We start from the raw sequence: 12,400 nt of genomic DNA, 5'->3' as shown, positions 1-12,400 counted from the left end.
TTAAAAGAAATGTGCAAGGTCAGTTCCATCCTGGTTGGATGGAAGGCTGCTACAGGTGCATCTCTTGCAGGGTGGGCAAATCCTCTTCTTAGTGAGATGCTGCAGCTTCAGAACACTTTAGCTGGATCCAACAGAAATTCTCTGGGTTTGTCACGGGGGGAAAAATAAACAGACTAACACAATGGATCAAATGCAGCTAACTTAATACTTCTGCAAGAAGCTGTACTTTTAATTTTTTTTCCTGCTTGACTTACAAGTAATATATGTGTAAACCACTTGAGCCCACATTGTCCCTAAAAATAAAAGGGAGGAAGTGGTTAAAGAGTTATTAGCACCATCCACCTTTGCTAAAATGTTTTTATTACCCTGAGGTTAAGATCTTAGCAACTAATGCTGGCTAACTAGCAAAAGAGATCCTCCCCCATGCCAGAAAAGCCCCCAAACTCATGAATGCAAATGTTGTGTTGTAATGGGTTTATACTTGACCCAGGGAAATTGCCTTTTATTAACTAGACTCAACAAAACTAGTGCTAGTCACATAGGTCAATTTACCCTGGAATAGCTGCAGTAGTATTTATTCTGAAGACACTTATCTGTAGCCAGGGAGCCAAGCAAATTAACATGCTCTGGAGTGATGTACCTACCTTTTTTTTTTTTTTGAGGAGGATGAAGAAAAAATGTTTCTTTCTAACCAGATGTGCTCTATCAATTATAGCTATCTTCTCTGTGTGATTCTGCTGCAGGACACAGAATCCTAGATTTTTGTGGTAGTAGCAAATTATTAGAATGTTGGCAAACAAATACATAAAGCATAGAGCTAAATATTCTTACTGTCAAGCTGCAGAAAGAGGTCCTAAAGCTACATGAGAATAACTACATTAAATTCAGTGGAATATTTGCATATATTAAGATGACCTAGATAAAAGTGAGGAAGGAGCAGGGAATAGCTCTGGAAACCAACCTTCTGCTAACCAGAGCAACTGACAGATATTAATTCCCTGATAAAAATGGGCTTGACTTCTCATATGACCTTAAACATGACTTAAATTATCTTAAATGTGTTCCTCTTAAAATGAATAATAACATTTTACTCTGGTCTAGAGTCTGTTGGTTGAGGATTTGAACTTAACCACACAATTAAAGGCCCGACTGTCCTAGACATGGAGAGACAGGCAGTAGCCTGATGGAGACTCAAAGGAAATATGGTTCCTTCCTAAACCTTTATGGGCCAGCAATGTCACATGATTCTACATTCTCCCAGGATCTTTGAGGTAATCAATTGTGCAATGGTACACAAAGGAGAGTTTCCCTTGACACTTACCCAGACTTAATTAATTTTCCTTGATCAAAATAAGGCACATAGGACAAAAATCTTTTTTTATACACCGAAAGGCACACAAATGTTGAAAGGCTAATTATAGCCAGGACCCAAATTTAACTTACCTTGTGATGTCAGTGAAGGGTATTATAGCTATTTTACAAGTCGTTCTGATTCATGTAAGTTAAACTCTCAAGATTAAGTAAAAGATCAGTGACAAAGATGAAACTAACCCCACTGTCCTCACCATCAATCACCACATAGGCATTATTTCCATTTGTTTCTTTTGCTTTACGGTGAATGGCAGAAAATATTTTTAAACACAGTGGATAAAGCAGACCTCAGCCAGCAGAACAGAGAGCCCACTTTAGGAGTGAACATCCTTAGCCTTAGGTGGTTGATTCATGTTACACAGAAATTTTTACAGGACAGACAGGGTCAAAATCCAAAATATATTAAAGATCAGGAGATCAGAAGTGAGCAACATAATCAGCTAGGCATGTACTAAGCTCCCCAAAATTTTCTTTGTATCACTCTTTTAAATTGCAGTACAGGGAAAAAGATACACCATTAAGTGGTGATGATTTCAGATTAAGCATTTACCCTAAGACAGGCTGCAATATCATACACAGACCAGAGATTGCTATTTTTGAATGGCATCAAATTGTGAATTGAAGCACAGTGGGTAGGAAAATACTGCCAAAGGATTTGAAAATGATTGCTCATCTGTGTAGTAAAATATATCCTCTTTAAAGTCCTGCTGTGGCCAGTATAAAATGATCAGGGATGAGAGTCTGCATGTGGTCTGCCAATGTGTAGGAAACAGAAGGAGAATCATTGTCCAAGGTAGGGCTGTACATTACAGTTACATTAATAAGGCAATACCAAATGGTGGTAGAAAGTTATCCTACTAGCTAAACTTTTCTGAAATCAAGGTGGCTGTGATTTAAAGTTTTGTCTGATTAGAACAGGGGCTAGCAATTTTCAAACAAGGCGTGTCAGAACCGTAGTTTTCTTTTTCAAATTAGAAGACAAGTGTGACAGCAGAAACCTGGTAGAAGCTCAGCAAGAGCCAAGAGGGGTTTTTCCCTTGGAGAGGTTAGATGCTGCTAATTAGCTGAGTGCTGGTATCTTACCTCTGTGGCAGGCAGGCAGAGCTCTCTGCTTCTGCTGCTCCTGGTACCACAGGGAGCAGTGAGCCAGCCCCTTGCTGTCCCTTGGGGTGCAGCATCCTGCAGTACCTGCAACATCCCTCTATGCAGCATCCTGCAATACCTGCAACATCCCTCTACCTGCTACTCAAATGTGCTTGCTTGCTGACTTGAGTATTGCCTCATGAGTCCTTGGTTTCTACAGCCAATGTTTGACATGGTTCATCTGCTTGTGTTGTGCCATCCTCTTGATGTATGGATGACATAGAGTGAGAGGAAAAACACCTGCTAGAAGCTGTATGTTCGTTTCTCTGAGGGAGTTCCCCAGTGGTTGCTCTACATGGGCGTGAGAGGTTTGGAGAGTCATGGCACAGGGCACCAGGTTTGCCCCCAGCTTTAAGGTTTTTGTTAGCACCCATGTCAGGAATCCACCTAGGAACTGTGAAACTTAATATTCCAGGATATTTTTACATGAACTATGCCCTGAAAAATTTGTCAGGATCCAAGTTGAAGGCAAAAAATGCTGCTCTGCAGAGTAATAGACTTGCTGAGGAACAAGTGTTCCCTCAGTTGTCAACTGCACCTCTCCTATACCTGGACCCTGTTCAGGGCAAGAGGGAATAGCCTGTAAACAGAAAAGAATGTAACTTCCAAAGGTTATTTTTGTATTTATATGGAAGAGAATATCTGTTAAAGCTTCAGCTTAAATTATGTTCTTTAGTTTTCAAGTGTTTACTTTTCGTCAGACAAGTTTGGGATCTTCTTGGACTCCTCCTGCTGTGAATTCACAGGGTATACATAAAAGGGTACTTATGCAGCTGTAAAGGCAGATATATATTAAATAGGAATGGAGTTCTCATAATGATTTCATCAAGCTACCAATGAAAAGGTATCCTATCATCTTGCTACTTCAACCTGGCAGGCATTTGTGCAATTTCAGGTTTTTAGATGTTGCTTGTCTTCAACCAGGTGCCACAATTGAAGCCAAAATCTGTTTCAGAGGAGAGTGTGAATTACTGTGTGAACTACTTCAACAAAAGCACTGGACAGCTCTAAGGGCTTGATATTCTATTGCATCAAATCTTTTAATTTTCTCCATGTGAATTAAGAAAAAAAAAAGCTGTCACGGTTTGAGAGAAATTTGTTTCAATATAACATGATCTAAATAATTACACCAGTGGAGAGCAATGCAAATGTGAACTTGGCTACTTTCTGAAAAATTGTCCCTTTGAAAAACGACAGAATTGGGAACAGCTGGCCATTGGCAGGGACACCTGTTTTTGTAGGCTCTGCTGTCCCAGAGGGCTGCTTTGTCTCTGAATGCTGAGGCAAAGGGAATGTGGGATTAAGTTTAGCACAAGGCCAGATTTTCTTGAATTTTTGGCAGTATTATAAAGGGACAAGATCAATAATACTGTTTTTTTTTGTAGGTAGGTAATAGTTACAGTTCTAACTTCTGAGAATGACAGTAGAAGTCTGAACTATAATTTAAGGGGGTGGTTGTAGGGGAATAAAAAGTGCCATGAAATTGCATTCAAAGCTATAGGAATGGGGTGGGATTTGGGGATTTGAGGGCAGGAGTTTTTTTTTTTAAAGGAATGTTCTTGACAGGTGTTTTTGTTTTATTAGATTTTTGGGGGGGAGTTTTGGGTTTTGGGCTTTTTTGGTTATTTGTTTGTTTTGTTTTGGGTTTGTTTGGTTTGGTTTTTTTGTGGTTTTTTTTTTTTGTTTTTTTTTTGTTTGTTTTTTTGGTTTTGGGTTTTGGTTTTTTTGTTTTTTTTTTTTTGGTGGTTTTTTTTTTTCTGTGGTGGAGAGCAACAAAATACTTTAAAACAGGTCTGTTCTGGCAATGTACAACCCTTCCTTGAAATTGAGCCTACATAGAAAATGTGAAAAAAGTGCTGGGGAAATCTTGTCAGCAAGAAGGGAACCATGTATAGCATCCACTTCAGCCTGTCTGATGACTTTATTATTTTGGACAGTAAACTATCAGCTGGCTTGCCCTTTTGCCTTTTGTCCCAAACAAGTATTGCCCAAAGATATTGAAGTGTTTTTGCCTTGTGAGATAAAATCAAACAGTGTGATTTTTTGGCAGAGGTTAAGTGTCCAACATCAAGTAACAGGGCATTGGGGCTGAAAAATGGTGTCCAGTACTGGCAGACCTAATAAAAACTACGGCTTCTGCCCTAAGCATAGGTCAGTAAAAGACCCCTGAGGTCTACAGAGTTTGTACTAGTGGAACTGGTCCAATAATTTAACCATTTTTCTTGACTCTCTTAAATCTTGCATGCTATCTAGTCATTTATACTAGTGCAAAGGGAGCAGAAAATGAAATTAAAACTCCACCTCAGGGTTGGTTGGTTGGTTTTTATTTTTGTTTTGGAAGGGTTTTTTTTAAGCAGCAGCCCCACAGTATTTATTACAAGATCTGCGCGTGTCTGTCTTGCCTGGCAAATCTGATCCAGATCTGGCCTAGGCACACAGCTGCACTATTGTCCAAGTGGCCAGAGAACACGACCCAGTGGTTATACAAGCTCTAAGAGATGATGTCGCGTGTGGAGGCTACTGCAATAAAGTCTCTCCATTTAATGGTTCAAACAATAGAGAAGGCTTATGCTGTTTAGCATTTTGTGTCATATGAATGTGACATTTCCAAGTTCATATTAGTGATATAATCGTATTTTCTGTCCTTAGGAACTTTGCTTCTTGTCCCTTAGTTTTACGCAAAACTTTGCATGGCAACGAATGTTGAAACTGAGAGAAAATGCTATTGAAGAAAAGAACAATAATAGTGCAATAGAGCTTTGGGATTTGTGTGACTGCCTTTTTCCTGGCAGTGGGGCAAGAAGTGAAGTTATTGTTTAGATGGATGATAAATAGTTGCATGTTTTATCCAATGCACAGAAAAACATTAGGGTTACTGTGTTTCAATCGTTCCCTACTTGTACAACCAACATGGTAAATATTGCCAAAAGGTAAAGGAAGCAAATTCATCTACCTTTCTGCAGGAGGTACAATCTAGGCAGCATAAGACATCATTTTGGTTTGGGATTTTTTAGTATTTGCCCTACACCAACTCTTTTATTTAGTGCCCAGTGTGATACTCTCTCTGCAGTGCTTTCTCCAGCAGTTCTGTATTGGCTTTCCTCCAGGTATTTTGATGAAAAGTATGTGATAATTTCAGACAACTGAGTAAGTGTTTTCCTTTGACAGTGCTTTCTTCTGTATTTGGTAGTAAGGTGTTTTTCTCAGTTTCATTTTCACCTCGGTGTTACTAGTTACACAGCTCTTCCTCTGGTGGGTGTTGATCTTCCAAGTGGTTTGATGTTGACGCTGGCCTGCAGAGGCCTCAGTGGAGCCACTGGTACAGAATCACCTGCAAAGCTGAGGCTTTGATTTGTTCAGTAAGTCATGGTTTGCATTTCCCCTGCAGAACCTAGGTCGTCTTCTTGCTTCTTCTGCAGTGATTCTGTAGCTGCATTGCAGTACGTATGTTTGGTATAAATTGCAGTATTTAGGTTATCAAGGTAGCTTTTTGGCACATGTCCACCCTCAGCATAAGTAAGGTGTGAGGCACAGAGAGCTAAACTGAAGTTTACGGTCACCAATTCTGTTGAGAGCCTGACAGTGCAAGCATTTCAGTTTTGTGCAGTAATCTAGAGTGACACTGTTTTGCAGGAAGCCCTACCAGTCAACTTCAGTTCTGCTAGGATGTGGTTTTCGCTGATTTTCATTTAGTGCTTTAGGTTTATTTTCAGTATCAGAAGCATCCTTTGGTTTCAGGCAGGGTTGTTGGTTCCAGCAAGAGATGATGTTAAGGGGTGGAAGTGATCCTGCACTGATGGAAGAAAGGTTTATGCTTTCATTAGGATTTAATTTTTGATTCCCTAGTTTTTTGCAGTTAAAAAGCTGGTGAAAATTCAACAATATTTGCTGTACTGTGGGTAGTATGAAAAAGCAATGCAATTATCCCATGCAGTTATTCATATCAACTGTCCAGAGAGTGAGCAGCCTTCCATTTCTACCCTAACTCTGCCTTCAAAGATATTTCATTGCTTGGGAATACAGTATGCTTTAGATCCTCTTCAGTCCCTCTGATTCTGAGCCTAAATTTAACTTCTCTGCCTGACACAGCCCTGCTTCCTAACAAGGTTAGCATGACAGCCCCAATTGCATTTGGTGTACATTCAGTCCTTTCCCTTGGTAAACTGTTAGACTGAATGCCAATTGAAGATAACACAAAGAGAGCTTCTTGAAAACAAACCCTTTCTATCCATCAAAATGTACTCTGCCCAAAGACCTACAACAATAAATATTTGCATTTCTTCTTACTGAGACTTTTGCCTTTCCTTGAAGATTTAGTAAATTCCTCTCAACCTTGTTATTTCCCCCTGTGCACTGAGAGAGGTTGATTGCTAGTTAGAGCTTCTCCAGTAGAGAAGTTCTACTCTACCTGCTGATAGGCCTGCTTCTTTTCTTCACCCTGAAGTTCTTCAGTGATTTATTCTTGTCTTTGATCCCAGGCCTTGGCCTGGGTATAGCAAACCTTGCTAGCCAGATTACATCTGGTTAGATTGGATCTGCATAGCAGAGCAGGGATGTTCTCCGATAGCTCCACTCACTGTCCCCTCAGGAAGTCTTAAGTCTGTCATGATTTAATTTCTTCTTTTCTTCTCCTTACCCTTTTCCACTAAGTTAGAGACTCCTGATAACAATTTCATATTTATAAGGTGCAATATAGGATGTCACATGTAGGAGTAGGGGAGATAGAAGACAGGGCGACTTCAGAGCATTAAGCACATTGATTTGGAAAATATTGGGAACAGTGGAAAGATATCAATAATATCTGCCATAATATGGAGGTGGTTCATATTAATTTTTCTCTGCCTACTACAGATATCTGTTAAAAGCTGGGCTTCAGATGTTACTTTCCACTTACCAGAATGAGCTGATTTATGCAGTCAAGTACTTTCTTAGATTGGTGTCCTGTTTTCTAATGGCTGAGGTCTGTGTTGCTTTTTTGAGAATACTTTTATAGCTTGTCTGCAGCTTTTTGATACATTTATTATGAAGCACAGGTAGAGGTAGGCTAAAATTTTCAAGCCTGAGTGGATGCAGTTAGACACCCTAAATCCATATCTAGGCACTTTAGGAAATGTGATTTTCAGAGGTAGGGAGCATAGCAACACATTGAAAATAATTTTGAGGGTAGTATTTTTGAGCATTAGATACCATTTTTAATGTTTAAGTGTATTTTCAAGCTCTGAAAGTTTTGACTATATGACAAAAGAGAGCTTTAGACTATATATCCATTATAAAACATTTTGGAGCTGGATGAAACTCTGATTATCTAATGTATTTTTTTTCCATTCTGACTTGGGGCAGATTTCTGAACACCCGTTTTCCAGTAACATCTTGAGTCTTAACATAAGACTAATCTCAAAATTAGCCTTTTTCTTTCCTGTGGTCTGCAGTATGACTGGTTATACAACAAAGTCTTGCCCCAAGAAAAAGTGTTATTCAAGACAATATTTTTTGATAACTGCTCTTTTGACAACTGTTCAGTGCTATACAAAATCAAGTTTATTACTGAAAGAAGAAAGCAGGGGCTGTCATTGCATTTCCCGCCAAATCTAACAGAACACCTCTTTTACAGACTCAATACTCCATTCTGAACTTACATAGGAGTTGGGCATTGCTTTCATTTGAAAAGCAACCACAGACTAAACTCCCATAGTATTTGGCTCTTAAGGGAGCACAGAGAAAGGAACAACCTATGCAATTGAATTGCACATAGCCAAGTTGTTCAAGTTCCCTGTTCACCCTCTGGATTGTCATTGGTGGCAGCCTGAGTCTACTGCTTCCAATTTCTATGACAGCAGGATCTTTCCTGCCATGTGTTACACTATGGAACATTAAAAGTTTAACAAGGAAGATTGTGATGAAGCTGCTGTTGTGAGAAGCCTAATATTGTTCATGAGAGATGTTTGAAGACTAATCTCTGAATTGAAAAGGTAGTTTAGCTTCATTACAAGGATTTGTTCAATATGATCCTTATTCTGCAAACATTTATGCATGAGTATGCATTATGTGAGTGGGTAGTTCCATCAAGTTAGATTTTTTTCTGTATTACTTTGTTTAGGTGTTTGGATAAGGTCAAGTATCTCTTGTGCCTTCTCAGGATTTTCCTTTTAATTTTGTGTAGCTTATAATGCTGTTTGTTTAGTTCCCATCTCTGTGTCTCTGCCCCCAGCTTTATATCTCTGTATCTCTGTAATGACTTCAAGCTCTTGAAGCTGAATCAGTCTTGCTTTGCATGGGTCACTGTAAGGCTTTGTGCTGGTACTTTGTAGATGACTGCAGTTATTACAATACAGGAAACAGTAAATCTAACCCTGAAACAAATGATAGGGAGTAGGCTAATGTAGCTATCTAATCTGTATAACTTCAGTTGCTTGGAGAATGATGGTGTAGGAGTGAGTTATGCTGCTCAAATCCCAGACGGTGTCCTGCAATAATGCAGAAGTAGTCTCAAAAGGATTGATTGACGCTTCAAATACCAGAATGTATCTAACTACAAAAGAAGTAGAAAAAAAATGGATTAAAAAAAGATTATTACCAAGTGAGAAAAGTTACAAGTTATTTGTCTTAATTCCTCTGTTGCCATATAGACAAACGGAGTTTTCAGATGCCGTGAATCCAAGGCCGGGTGTGTGGATGCCACTAGTGTTTTCTGGAGCGGCAGCACCGGCCGGAGGCGAGGTGTAGCGCTCCCACCTTCCTCCCTGACACAACCAGGCATCCCTTATCGCCCACCCCGCGAAGTTTTGAAGCTGGGAGGCAGATCGCCCGGCGGCTCCGAGAAACCGCTTGCTTTCCTTCTAGGGAGATGGGGTTTCCAGCTCCGGGACAGGGAAGGGAGCGGCGTTTCCCACCACTCCTGCTGCCTTCCCCTGAGCCGCAGTGCCCCGGGAGGTGCCGATGCGGAGCTCCCCATCCCGGGTCGAGCTGGCGCCGGCCTCCTCGGGAGCGCCCCTCGCCCGCTCCGCCCGTCCCCTCGGGCCGGGCGAGCTCCCGCCGCCGCCTCCCAGCCCCCGGCCATCGGCAGAGGCGGCCGCGGCGGCCGGGCTCCCTCTGGGCGGCAGGAGGTGAATGGCAAGCGCCGGCGTCTCCCTCCCACACCCCAGCGTCGCTCTCGCCTCCTCCAGCAGCAGCAGCAGCACAGCAGCAGCAGCGGGTCACCTCTGCGCGGCTGAGCCGAGCCGCGCCGCGCTGCCTGCTGGCCGCAGGGCTCCCGGAGCGGAGGCTGGCGGCTCGCCTCGCTACCTGCGGGGCCGCCGCCGGCTTGCGGTGAGGAGGGCACTCCCGAAGGTGGCGCTGGGGGCCGGAGCGCCCGTGCCCGGAGGCAGCCGCACCTCTCCCTCACGGCGGGGAGCAGGGCGGAGAGCGGAGCGGCGGGCGGGCTCGGCTCCGGCTGCCCAGGCGCGCAGCTCCTCATTTCCTCTCGCCGTCCGCCGCGCTGTTGGAGGCTCCGGACTATAAATAGCCGCTCGCCCGCCACCCAGTGCCTCCCGCACCCACAGAGGCAAAGTGCCGCGCTGGCCGCCCCGCTGCCGGACAGGTACCGCCGCTTGCGAGGGGCGCGGGGGCTCTTGCTGCTAGCCGGGGTTGTGTTTCCTTGTTTTCCCCTCGGGCACCGGCGCGTCAGGAGCGATTAGAAGCCGAGAATCGGATCCGGCAAAGTCCCTCCCTTTTATTCCCTTACCAAGTTTCTTAAGGTCACAGCCCACCGGGCGCGCAGCCGTGGCGGCGGAAGGAGGCGCGTTTGCCGGGAGCCGCTGCGTGAGGGCTGATCCGGGCTGGAGTGCGCCCAGGGCGGCTGCCGCTCTCCTGCCCCCTCAGGGCCGGCGCTGAGGGAAGGGAAGGTGGCCCCAGCTGCCCCAGAGAGCCCTGCCCGGCCCACCCCACTCCCCCGTCCTCCGGGCATCACCGGGAGCGAGGAGAGACCCGAACCGCCAGGGCAGCCTCTAGCTAGGACGTGCCGGGGATCTCCCCTCGTTTGTCCCGACGGCGGCGGCGGCGTTGCCCGCTGGGAGCTTGGATGGCGCCTTGGCCGCGGCGCCGGCCCCCCCGTGCAGCTGCGATCTGATGGGGCCCTTCTGAGGCGGTGTCGGGGCTCGGGAGGATCTCGTCTGCAAAGGTTTTGTGTCGCGTTCGAAAGTTGGGGATATGCGGGTGAGGGTAGCGGCTTCTGTGGGTGACGCTAAGGGTTAATTTGATGGAGTGATTGGGCTGTAGGATCCCCATTTGCAAGGAGCAGCGTCTGCCGAGATGTAATGGAAACCACAAGAAAGGTATCACAGAGAATGAAATTGAGCAGAGTTGTAACTTGAAATTGTATCAGCCAGAAAAGGTGGGGGTGGGGGATGATGTTCAATTTCTGATCTACAGTCGAGTAGAGCTCTGTTTTCTTTTTCTGAAATGACACAGAGAATTTGAAGCGTGGATGGCAGAGCTTGGGAGTCCCATCTTGGTCCCCAAAACTAACCCGGAACCTTATCCAAAATAGAAATAATAGGATCAAGTCTTTGTGGAGCTGTGTTTTCATCTGATGCCTAATTATGTTTTCATTTATCTTCTTTGCCAGAAGAAATTTACTTGTTTATTTACTCATTAATGATGTGTTAAATAGGTAGACTAAAATCAGGCCGTACGTATGCCATTTAAATCTGACTTTCAATCTCAAAGATGAGAATATTTTTAGTTTTTATTGGCTTACCGGCACTCTCTGTATGTAAATGATGCCTACATAGCAAGAATAATGGGGAGAATGTCTCTTTCTTGTTCTGTATCAGAGAAAAAGTATGTAAATAATTAGTTACTAATGAAACTTCTCTTTGGATAAGTATTTGCAAATGCGATAGCAGTCTTTAAAAAGGCAGTTTTCTAGTCACTTGCTTATTTTCAATATTGTTTTTATTTTACTTGATTACATTTGAGCTGGCTTTAAAGCCCTGCAGTATCTCAGATTTTTTGTTCTATGAACCTGTATATTGAACGGGGTTTATGTAAGTAACTGTATCTATCCGTGCAGGACTGAATGCTGTTTACTTCACACAAATTGATAATTCCACCAAAATTAGGATACAAGTCACAAGGTTAATATGAGCAGTAATTAGTCCTGTGAGATTTTTACAGCCCTGATGGCATTAGTGGCAGCATGTGGCAGTGTTACTACTTCAGAGCCCTATTTTTGCCTTTTTTTTCCCCCCTTCTGCTTTCTGACAGTTTCTACAGCACTCAAGATAAGATTAAATCTTTCCTGAAAATACATCTTTTCTTTTACTGGCTTTCTTGGACTAACTGAAGCTTCAAGTTCCTGTTCACCACTGGCTCCCCAAACCTTGTGAGTGCAGCTGATCCTTCTTTTGCTTGGATTTCTCTTTCTCTGCAGAGACTTATCCCTGAGGCTGCCTTAGTTTTTTTTGATCAAAGAATTCTGTCTTCCTCAGCCTAAGGTATATCTGTTTGAGCAGGTGTATCCAAATGCCTCTTACATATCCTCCTTTATCATCTATAGTCTCCTTATCTTCTGATCTGACTGAAAGATTTCACATTAGGTGAAGGTTTTGTGAACCAAAAATGCAAGATTAATACTCTGCTTAGTGCCTGGAAGTCTACTGTACTGTAAGAAGGAAAAAAACCCAACCCAACACCCCCAAAAAGCCACAGGAGTGGAAGACCTGCCTGGAGCATTGAAGTCAGCCTGCAGAGGCCAGTACTGCTGGCTGCCTGTCATGAGTGGAGGCTGTGAGAGAGCCTGCAGGTCAAGTAATGGTTTGAATAGGCCTAAATTCTCTGTGCATTTTGGAGGCCAAGTAGTGGGATTGATAGGTATGCTGAATTATTAAGCTTGCTATGAATATATATT

General features: G+C 43.2%; 1 protein-coding gene across 5 annotated transcripts in view; it reads left to right on the top strand.

Moving 5' to 3' along the window:
• The first annotated feature begins 9,698 nt into the window (after positions 1–9,698).
• The window catches only part of INPP4B (inositol polyphosphate-4-phosphatase type II B), a 289,404-nt gene continuing 286,702 nt past the window's right edge, over positions 9,699–12,400 (top strand). For all 5 annotated transcript variants that reach the window (XM_071452338.1, XM_071452337.1, XM_071452336.1 and 2 more), the window contains exon 1: positions 9,699–10,090. The gene's annotated coding sequence lies outside the window, so the exon portion shown is untranslated. The remainder of the gene's footprint in view (positions 10,091–12,400) is intronic.

Source organism: Agelaius tricolor, unplaced genomic scaffold (assembly GCF_023055355.1).
Source record: "Agelaius tricolor isolate 1412-34295 unplaced genomic scaffold, bAgeTri1.0.p SCAF_34, whole genome shotgun sequence".
In the NCBI taxonomy this organism is placed as follows: domain Eukaryota; kingdom Metazoa; phylum Chordata; class Aves; order Passeriformes; family Icteridae; genus Agelaius; species Agelaius tricolor.
This window is presented reverse-complemented; position numbering and strand designations above follow the sequence as displayed.